The sequence below is a fragment of the Pogona vitticeps genome, chromosome 3 (genome assembly GCF_051106095.1).
Source record: "Pogona vitticeps strain Pit_001003342236 chromosome 3, PviZW2.1, whole genome shotgun sequence".
NCBI lineage: Eukaryota > Metazoa > Chordata > Lepidosauria > Squamata > Agamidae > Pogona > Pogona vitticeps.
This window is the reverse complement of record NC_135785.1, coordinates 22,548,246-22,558,399: the sequence shown is the minus strand read 5'-3', so window position 1 is coordinate 22,558,399 and position 10,154 is coordinate 22,548,246.

The window sequence follows — 10,154 nt, the reverse complement described above, 5'->3', positions numbered from 1 at the left end:
CACACTTGTGAGGGTGACAAGATAGAAAGAAAGGCCTCCCATGACCTGGGCATGCTCATAAAGGGAGATATGGTCTTTGAGATAGCATAAGCAGTGACAGCAGGAAAATTGCAGTTCCCCAGGGAGATTCAGGTGGAAACCATTGCATGTTGCCACCGGTGAAGTGTCTGCACTTTGATTGTGGTGAAAACTGCTGTAGCAGAAGCATTATACAATACTGAAGGAAGCCCTTGGAATTTGTTTACTGTCGTGTCTTAGTTAGGGACTGCTAGCTGCTTTTATTGTACCAAAACCTTCCATAATCATCTGGAAAGCCTTTAAAGAAGACATTCTTAGTCTTAGTAAGAGGACATTCTTGCTCATTCTTAGTAGTGTTACTTTGTCCAAAACTGGACAGATCCAAAATCTCCATTTGCCATGTACATTTTTTCTTTTTTAGAACTGAGCAAAAGTTGTCAGCGTAGGCACAGATTATATTAACATGTCTTAAATATTTGTCACCCTATAAAAACTCCGAAGAACACCACAGAACATATTGAAATTAATATTTTTTTGCAAGTAAGGGGCACATACACATATGTGTGTATGCACACATCCACATAGTACTGATTTGACTACTGATGCATGACAAAAAGACTTAGATTATGAAAAGAAAGGATATAAATTTACATAAAATGTGCACTTGCTAATTGGAACAGTGGGGTCTTGACTTGAGAATTTAATCCGTATTGGAAGGCGGTTCTCAAGTCAAAAAGTTCTCAGGTCAAATCTGCATTTCCCATAGGAATGCATTGAAAACCATTTGATCCGTATCTGCTCTTTTCCGTCCATAGAAATTAATGGGAAGCTGCTATTCCGCCTTCGACCACTAGAGGGGGGATATTTTGTTTCTTTTTTTCTTAGGTCAAGAAAGGTTCATGGAAGGCAGGGAAAATACAGTCCAGGCAGGACAGTACCAGGCAGTCTGAAGACTGTCTCCCAATCCACTCTCTAAACGCTGGGAGGAGTGAGGAAGCAGACAGGCACCCTTTTCACTGGCCAACAGTTAACTGAAAGTTCAAATTTTGCACTTTCCCTGCCTCCCACGTGGTTTTTTTTTCAGTTCTTAACTCAAATCTAAGTATGTAAGTCAAGTCAATATTTTGCTATGAGGGCAGTTCTTAACTCAAAATGTTCTTAACTCGAGCCGTTCTTAAGTAAAGACCCCACTGTAGTTATAAGATTGAAATCTAGAAGCAAAAATAAGAATTAGAACCACAACAGATCTCATCATAATGAGGAAGATTCATACAAAGTAAGCTATATCCTTGCTTAATATGTTGTTTAGGTGGTGACTTGAAGGTTCCTGTTCTTGTTTCTTATATTTCTTTCTTTTTAAACTGAACTTGAAATGTGCAGCCCTTCAAACATGTAGAAGATACCTTCAATCAGAGGACTGCCCTATGATGGCTGTATAAAGACAGCACTGTTAAGAGAGATGTGGCATGTTGCTAGTCTTCTTTTGCCTCAAATCTGTATTACAAAGTATTTGAACAAAATAGTATCTCTATTGAATAAGAATTTTAGATAGAGTCTACAACCAAGATTCATCATGTGGAACAGCCTGGCTGGTTCTGACAACTTAGCTTGGTTTTGACAGTGGTAAGTCTAGCCCTTATTTTTACAGGCACTGTTGTGATGTTCCTCTCCTGATACACATTGGTGCTGTGCTGTAATCAGGATGTACTGTCTTGCACATGCTGGAAGCCTTACTGTGATTTAAAAATTGTGCCTGATCTGTACATTTTAAAATGGAACAGGGCTTCCATCCAACTTTTATGCCTCTCAAAAGGCTCACCCAAATGGAAGGCTTCAGGGAACCCAAGTGAAATAATGGCTCCAGAGCTGTCCAATTGGTGAGAGCTTGCCTTTGGGACTTCTGAGGCACAATCCATTCATTTAATGTATACTAATATGAGGAATCACATGAAAACAGGATGTGTGTTCCAAGCAGGTTCATGCCTGTTATCAGCTAACTTCCAGGAAATACCTTTGTTGCAGATCAATGCAAACATGTAGATCCAGTGAGACTTGCAAGGGTAGTAATTAAGTAATTATAAAAGATCATCAAGAGCAAGGATGTGCCACTGGAGACCAAGGCCAAAATCATCCATGCTCTTGTATTTCTGATAACCGTGAAAGCTGGACAGTGAAGAAAGCTGGCAGGAAAAAAAACTGATTTGTTTGAAATGTGGTGCTGGCCGGAACAGATTATTCGTGTTTCAATGTATTCCTGTGGGTAATGATGCTTTGAGTTACGACCAACTTGAGTTAAGACCATCATCCTGGAATGAATTAAGTTTGCAACTCAAGGCACCACTATAGTAAATAGAAGATGCCAGATAATTTCCCCCAATGCGTCTATTTGATTGGATTTTGGACATCTATGGGAAATTCTTTCATTATGTTGCATAGTTCTTTCTATGTATTTCTAACTGGTGACTCTGGATAAGAGCCAGTAAAATATTAACAAATGGAGTAACACTGTATTTAATGGGTGGGAGGGACAGATTTGGTTATTTTGACTTTTCTTGATTTTCAATAAGTGATCACATTTTTCCCTTAGGCCACTTTCCCTTCATTCATCTGTGAAGGTCAGCCAGTCCATGAGGCTCCTTCCTCATGATGACCAACAGAATACTTGCACACATAAAATGAGCTCTAAGGGTATCTATACTAGAGTCTAGGTTTCATCCTGTTTTATCTTGAAACAATTTCTTGGAATGATAAAGTCTTGACCCCTTCTAATTCATAGCCATAATCTCAATTTACTTGTAATTCAGAATATTCAGTTCTAAAAGGAACTCATTGCATTACTACTTCTCAACAGCCAAACTGACATTATTGTTGTTCAGATTACACATCATACTTTATTGTTTGCCTTTCACATTATTAGGTTGTCATTGCCAACAGAACAAATAAATGCAGGAAAATATTGTCAGTTCTGGTATTGTTCTTTGAATGTGTTTATATAAAAAAACAGAAGACAAAACCAGACAATACTTCCCTTTCCACTTTGGGTTGATAATAGTTATCAAATAGCCATTATCAAATTCAAATAAAATCTGGGAAGGTGGGGCTGTCAAAATGCGTCTAACAATGCCTGAGGGTGGCCTTAAAAGTAGCTTTGTAATATCTAAGAAGTAACTTTCCAACTGCAAACTACATTGACTGTTACTCAGATGTATCTAAGTGCATACGTAAGTATATTACCAGTAATTAGTTATTTCCAAGTCTGATTTTATCAGCCTGCTGCACTTTGATACTATAATTGGCTCAAATTTCTGCATGAAATATATTGTTGGAGAACTGTCTCATCCTTCTCTATGTAATGTAATCCAACTTGTTGCTAATGATAACATAGGCACATACAGAAGAAACATTTCCATTTTAAAATGATACTATACTGTGGCTTGCTTATTACTGCTTCATGGCAAGTTCTGTTCTAATTTTGTTTAGATTTAACCTTTAAAATTTAGCGAAGCAGAAACATTTCCTGGTAAGTACTGCTGAATACCTGCTCCCCAACCTCCAGATTGTCATGAATTTATGAGGCGCTATTCAATTAACTTTGAGATTCCTTTCCTCCTTTCAGCTCCCCTGCCATTTCTCAGCCTACCAAATGATCATAAATGTGTTCTGGACAGTGATGCTCAAGAGAGACCCATTGATTCAGGTGTACGGCACACTCAGTATTACAGCTCATTTCATGTTTCATAAATTTTTAGATCAAACGTTTGTCCCTGGCATGCCATCCAATGTGATTGACATACTAGACCTTCTTTTGAAAGATGAATGAAATCTCCTTACAGAACCTTGCAGACTGTTAATCAAACAAAACGTTGCTCTAGGATAGCTTCCTTAGTGCATTGCTTTCTGAAGGTGAATAGGGTTGAACTTACATCTCTTTGTTTAAAAAGCAAAGTGCTTCCTCCTATCTTGACTTCTCCAGTAAACTGTTCTACTTTGCCCACTTTTGTAGAATTACTCGGTGTGAAATTCAGCTAGTGCTTGTTCATATCTGCTTTGTCCCAGCTGGGAAGAAAGGGGAGAGGCTAGATATTCTCAAACACTGAATGAGAAAACATAGAGGATGCTGCATGACGACCTTTGCCGGGAGAAAGACAGGGGTAATGCATCCCTGTTGATTCTCCTGGACCTCTCAGCGGCTTTCGACACCATCGACCATGGTGTCCTTCTGGACAGACTGGCTGGGATGGGAATTGGAGGCACTGTTTTACAGTGGTTCCGTTCCTACCTGGCTGATCGAGTCCAGAAGGTGGTGCTGGGGGACAGTAGCTCTGACCCATGGCAGTTGCGTCATGGGGTTCCTCAGGGCTCTATACTGTCCCCCATGCTGTTCAATATCTACATGAAACCGCTGGGGGAGGTCGTTAGGAGGTTTGGGCTGAGGAGTCAGCAATATGCTGACGACACCCAGCTCTACCTCTCATTTTCTACCAATCCAGGTGTGGCAGTCACCGTTCTGAACTCGTGCCTGGACTCGATAATGGTCTGGATGAGGGTCAATAAACTGAGGCTCAATCCAGACAAGTCTGAAGTGCTGCTGGTAGGTGCCCCGCCAGATAGGTTAAAGGGCCATCTCCCTACCTTAGACGGGATCACACTCCCCCTAAAGGATAGGGTCCGCAGCTTGGGGGTGCTCCTTGACCCCAGTCTGACCTTGGAAGCCCAGGGGTGCCTTCTTACAGCTGCGGAGAATATATCAACTTCGCCCTTACCTGGATGAGCAGAGCCTGGCAGCAGTCACTCATGCACTGGTAACAACCAGACTGGATTACTGCAATGCGCTATACGTGGGGCAGCCTTTGAAGACGGTCCGACGACTGCAACTGGCACAGAACCGGGCTGCGCGGCTGGTAAGTGGTGCCGCCGCACGGACTCATATCACGCCGGTTCTGAAAAATTTACACTGGCTGCCGGTTGCTGCTCGGGCCCAATTCAAAGTGCTTACTTTGACATATAAAGCCCTAAACGGCTTAGGACCTGGTTACCTAAAGGACCGCCTTCTTCCATATGTGCCTGCCCGTCCTCTAAGATCAGGCCAGGAGGCCCTTCTGAAGGTGCCATCTCTGAAAGAGGTGAAGGGGATGGCATGTCGGAATAGGGCCTTCTCGGTTGTTGCCCCCCAACTTTGGAACACCCTCCCTAGAGAGATCCGCCTGGCTCCGACACTCTTGGCCTTTCGGCGCCAGGCAAAGACCTTTCTGTTCACCCAGCATTTTAATTAATTACTTTTAATGTTTTAATTGTTTTAAGAAATATTTTAATATATGGTATTTTATACTGTTTCTTAAAATGTTTTTAATGTTTTTAGGTTTTAATGTTGTACGCCGCCCAGAAGCCATTGGCAATGGTGCGGCTAAAAAATATTGTAAATAAATAAAATAAAATAAATAAATAAATGTTAACTTCCTGTACAAGAGAGCAGATTAAGGTGTTTGTGACCTGCCTTCTGCAACCCAGTACCTTCCAGGTGTTTTACAACCTGCAATATCCCTATAACCAACATGGTCTGACTAGGAATAATACATGCCATGTGCTGGAATGATTGGCAGATGGGTGATGTGATGGAATGTTGGTTGAAGGGATGAATGGTGATTGGTTGGTGTCTTTGGGATGTGGTGGAAAGTGTCAGGAAGAGAGTTAGTGAGGGAGAAAGTCTATCTTGGGATGGAGAAGCAAAAGAAGTGTTGGGATGGAGAAGCAAAATAATATCTAGCGTGAATATATTTGCGAAGGCTTTAACGGCCGGGATCTAATGGTTGTTGTGGGTTTTTCGGGCTCTTTGGCCGTGTTCTGAAGGTTGATCTTCCTAACGTTTCACCAGTCTCTGTGGCCGGCATCTTCAGAGGACAACACTCTGAAGAAAGGTGCCTGTGTACAGCTTACTAGTATGATAATAGTGAGAAGAGGTACCATTCACACTTGTCAAAAAAACAGCTCTATTATTTTGTGTTAGGGTGAGAAGTGGTTAACTGATGAAAAAAGGAACCGGTTTCTAGGATTTGCCCTTGCTTGATATTACTTTGTGAAAGTTAATGAGCAGAAGAGGGTATCATGTAGAGACCACTGGTCCCCAACCTTGGGCCTCCAGATGTTCTTGGAATACAGCTCCCTGAAGCCTTCACCACCGCCTCTGCTGGCCAGGATTTCTGGGAGTTGAAGTCCAAGAACATCTGGAGGCCCAAGGTTGGGGATTACTGCTGTAGACCATCTTGACTTGCTGCCATTGGTTTTGTCAATATTTTGCCCTTGGCATCCTTTTTCCTGCTCGCAACATGGGGAAAAGGATGTTGTGCAGCAATATTGGGCCGTTTCCTGGCACTTTGAATCACAGATACAAAAGCACAATGTGTCACATTTATAAACAGGAATTTAAAAAAAAAGAATTGTATTACATTAGTTTGACCCTGAGGCTGATTTTGATCAACAAAACATGTCTAAAACAACAGGAAAGTTCTTTGCTTATCAACTGTTCTATCTTCATATTTGATTTCAAATGCTTAAATGGTAAACTAGATCACAGACGGCTTGTGATAGGAGGCGCATCTTCTATTGGAGTCCACAGGTTGCCTCTGAAATATTGTATTGGGTTAAATGTTAAAATAGACATAGTGTTGCTAATCATAGCAGAAGCATCAAGCATGTTCACTTATCTTTGTTTGCTTCTGAGATCCCTCATGTTCTAATGCACAAATTAAACGATAAAGACGTACAGCTTATCAAAGCTCTTTAGATGGAAAATAAATGCACTAGTATCCCCCCTGGTCAAATCTGGTGCGAATTTTGAGCATTCCCCCCCAAACTCAGATTATTCCAGATGACTGAACACAGAAGTCTTGATAATGTGGAGAATTATTTAAATATTTAGAAACCACTGTAACTAGAGATTGGTAGCTAACAATTGCTAGTACAGAGGATGGGGGATGCGGAAGGGGGAATAATTTTGGGCATCCTTCAGTCTTGAAAGACTATGGTAACATGCTCTGTTTGGACAGCTTGGAACAGCATCTAGTGTGGCTGAGAAGGCCAATTCAAGAGTGACAGTCCCTTCCACACTGAAGAAAAATGCAATGTGTCCCCTGTCCAGCTACCTAATTTTGTTGCTTTCGTGACTGCCTCTTTGCCTCGGCCTGCTGGACAAGGATCTCTTCAAATTGGGAGAGGCCATGATGCAACACCTGCCTTCAGGCTAAATGCTCAGGTGTCAGGGTTTCCCATCTGTTGAGGTCCATTCCTAAGGCCTTCTGATCCTGCTTGCAGATGTCCTTGTATCGCAGCTGTGGTCTCCCTCTGGAGCGATTTCCCTGCACTAATTCTCTATATAGGAGGTCTTTTGGAATCTGACCATCAGCCATTCTCACGACATGCCCAAGCCAATGTAGATGTCGCTGTTTCAGTAATGTATACATGCTAAAAATTCCAGCTCGTTCTAGGACTACTCTATTTGGAACTTTGTTCTGCCAAGTGATACCAAAAATGAGTCGGAGGCAATGCATATGGAAGGTGTTCAGCTTCCTCTCCTGTCGTGCACAAAGAGTCCAGGACTCACTGCAGTACAGGATTGTGCTCAGGATACAGGTTCTATAGACCTGGATCTTGGTACATGTTCTCAGCTTCTTATTTAGCCATACTCTCTTTGTGAGTCTAGAGAACATGGTAGATGCTTTGCCAATGCAAAGGGGGAATAAACAAATAAAATAATAGAATAGTAATGAATTCAGTTCAAATGATGCATGTAGTGCAATAATGGCTTTTTACATATGGAAAATCAGTGTTTCAACTATAGTAAAGCACAACTTGGAAATTCATAATGACTTTTGAGGGTTCAAAAGGTAAATAAATGAAGCAGTATATTCATAAAATCATGAGGAGTCCGGAGTTTTCACTAGCAAAACTCAGTTTTTTTTATGTAGAACAATTCCTGGCAGAATATCCATCAACACAAGAACAAATGGAAACATTATAATAGGTCTCCTTAAGTATTTGGATACTCAGTGTGTTGTAGTGGATAGAGTGACAGACTAGGACTCAGGAGTTTGATTTCTCTCCTCTGCTATGGAAGCTCACTGGGGAAATGTAACTGGTAAAACCACCCCTTAAATATCTTACTCATCTTGAAAGTCCTCTTAGGATCAGTATAAGTCAATTGTGACTTGATGGCACATAAGAACAATTTAAGTTTATACTACAAGGGTTTGGGAAATATTGAAATAAGTATTTGTTTACTTATTGGTATTTGTTTACTTATTTTAAGTGAGGGGGGAAGGTCCAAGGCAGTTAATAATTAAATAACAAAAATGACAATAAAATCCACAATAAACTATAATAAGCAACAGTGCAGTAGAATAATATGAAAGTAAGGGCACATAAAAAGTAAAAGCACATATGGTATTTTTTCATTTAGAAGACACTCCTGTTTATAAGACACCCCCCACTTTTCTAACCAAAAAATTCAGAATACCTAGCTTTGGGTATCAGAACGCTTGGCCATTAGGAGACCCTGTTGCATCTGAGCCTACAGGGTCCACCTCCAATCAGGTGAGTTCCAAATGGTTTGTTCAGCATCAGACATCAGTTCCATAAGGCTCATGATTGGCAGAAGCTAAGTCTCCTGTAGGAAGCTAAGCCTCACGATCAAAAGAACCCTGTTTACAGAGGCAGGGTACGGGCTGTCCTCAGCTTACTTCCATGTATAAGATACCCCTCAATATTTAGTGTTATTATTTTAGGGGGGGAAATTGCATTTTATACATGGAAAAATATGGTACATGACAGTCAAGTGTCTGTTTAAATTAAAAGGGTTTTGCCTGCCAGCTCTCAAGAAAAAGAACAGAGAATTTTCGCTGTTATTGAGTTCTGGGCACAGAATCTGAGCAATACTTTTCTCAGTTTCCTGCTAAATGCAGATTAGATGCTGATGAAACAGGAGCACTGCAGAAATTACTCACACAAAGGCAGTATTCTTTTTTTAAAAATGATTTTATAACAAACACATAAAAACAAAAAAGACAATAGGAATTCAACCATAAACTACAACATACTCCTTAAATTCATTATTTATATATATATCACTTTATATATTTTTCCTCCACCCAGTGGATTAGGTTCTAATACTTTTAGCTTTACAATTCATACCACCCCATATCTCTCCAGAAATACATTGATTCTTCTTTTGGTGTGTATCTCTTCTCTTTAATCAAGACAAGTTCCAGAAATGGATTCCATATTTCTCTAAAATAATTATTTTTAACATCATCGTTTAGTCATTCAGTCGTGTCCGACTCTTCGTGACCCTATGGACCAGAGAACGGCAGGCCCTCCTATCTTCCACTGCCTCCTGGAGTTGTGTCAAATTCATATTGGTTGCTTCGATGACACTGTCCAACCATCTCATCCTCTTTCGTCCCTTCTGCTCTTGCCTTCACACTTTCCTAAAATCGAGGACTTTTCCAAGGATTCTTCTCTTCTCATCAGATGGCCAAAGTATTGGAGCCTCAGCTTCAGGATCTGTCCTTCCAGTGAGCATTCAGGGTTGATTTCCTTCAGAATGGATAGGTTTGTTCTCCTTGCAGTCCAGGGGACTCTCAAAATCCTCCTCCAGCACCGCAGTTCAAAAGCATCAATTCTTCGGCGGTCAGCTTTCTTTATGGTCCAGCTCTCACTTTCATACGTCACTACAGGAAAAACCATAGCTTTGACTATTCGGACTTTTGTCAGCAAGGTGACGTCTCTGCTTTTTAAGATGCTGTCAAGGTTTGTCATCGCTTTCCTCCCAAGAAGCATGCATCTTTTAATTTTGGGGCTGCTGTCTCCGTCTGCAGTGATCATGGAGCCCAAGAAAGTAAAATCTGTCACTGCCTCCATATCTTCCCCTTATTTGCCAGGAGGTGATGGGACCAGTGGCCATGATCTTAGTTTTTTTTTGATGTTGAGCTTAAGACCTTTTTTGCACTCTCCTCTTTCACCCTCATTACAAGGTTCCTTAATTCCTCCTCACTTTCTGCCATCAGAGTGGTATTATCTACATATCGGAGGTTGTTGACATTTCTTCCGGCAATCTTAATTTCGGTTTGGGATTCCTCCAGTCT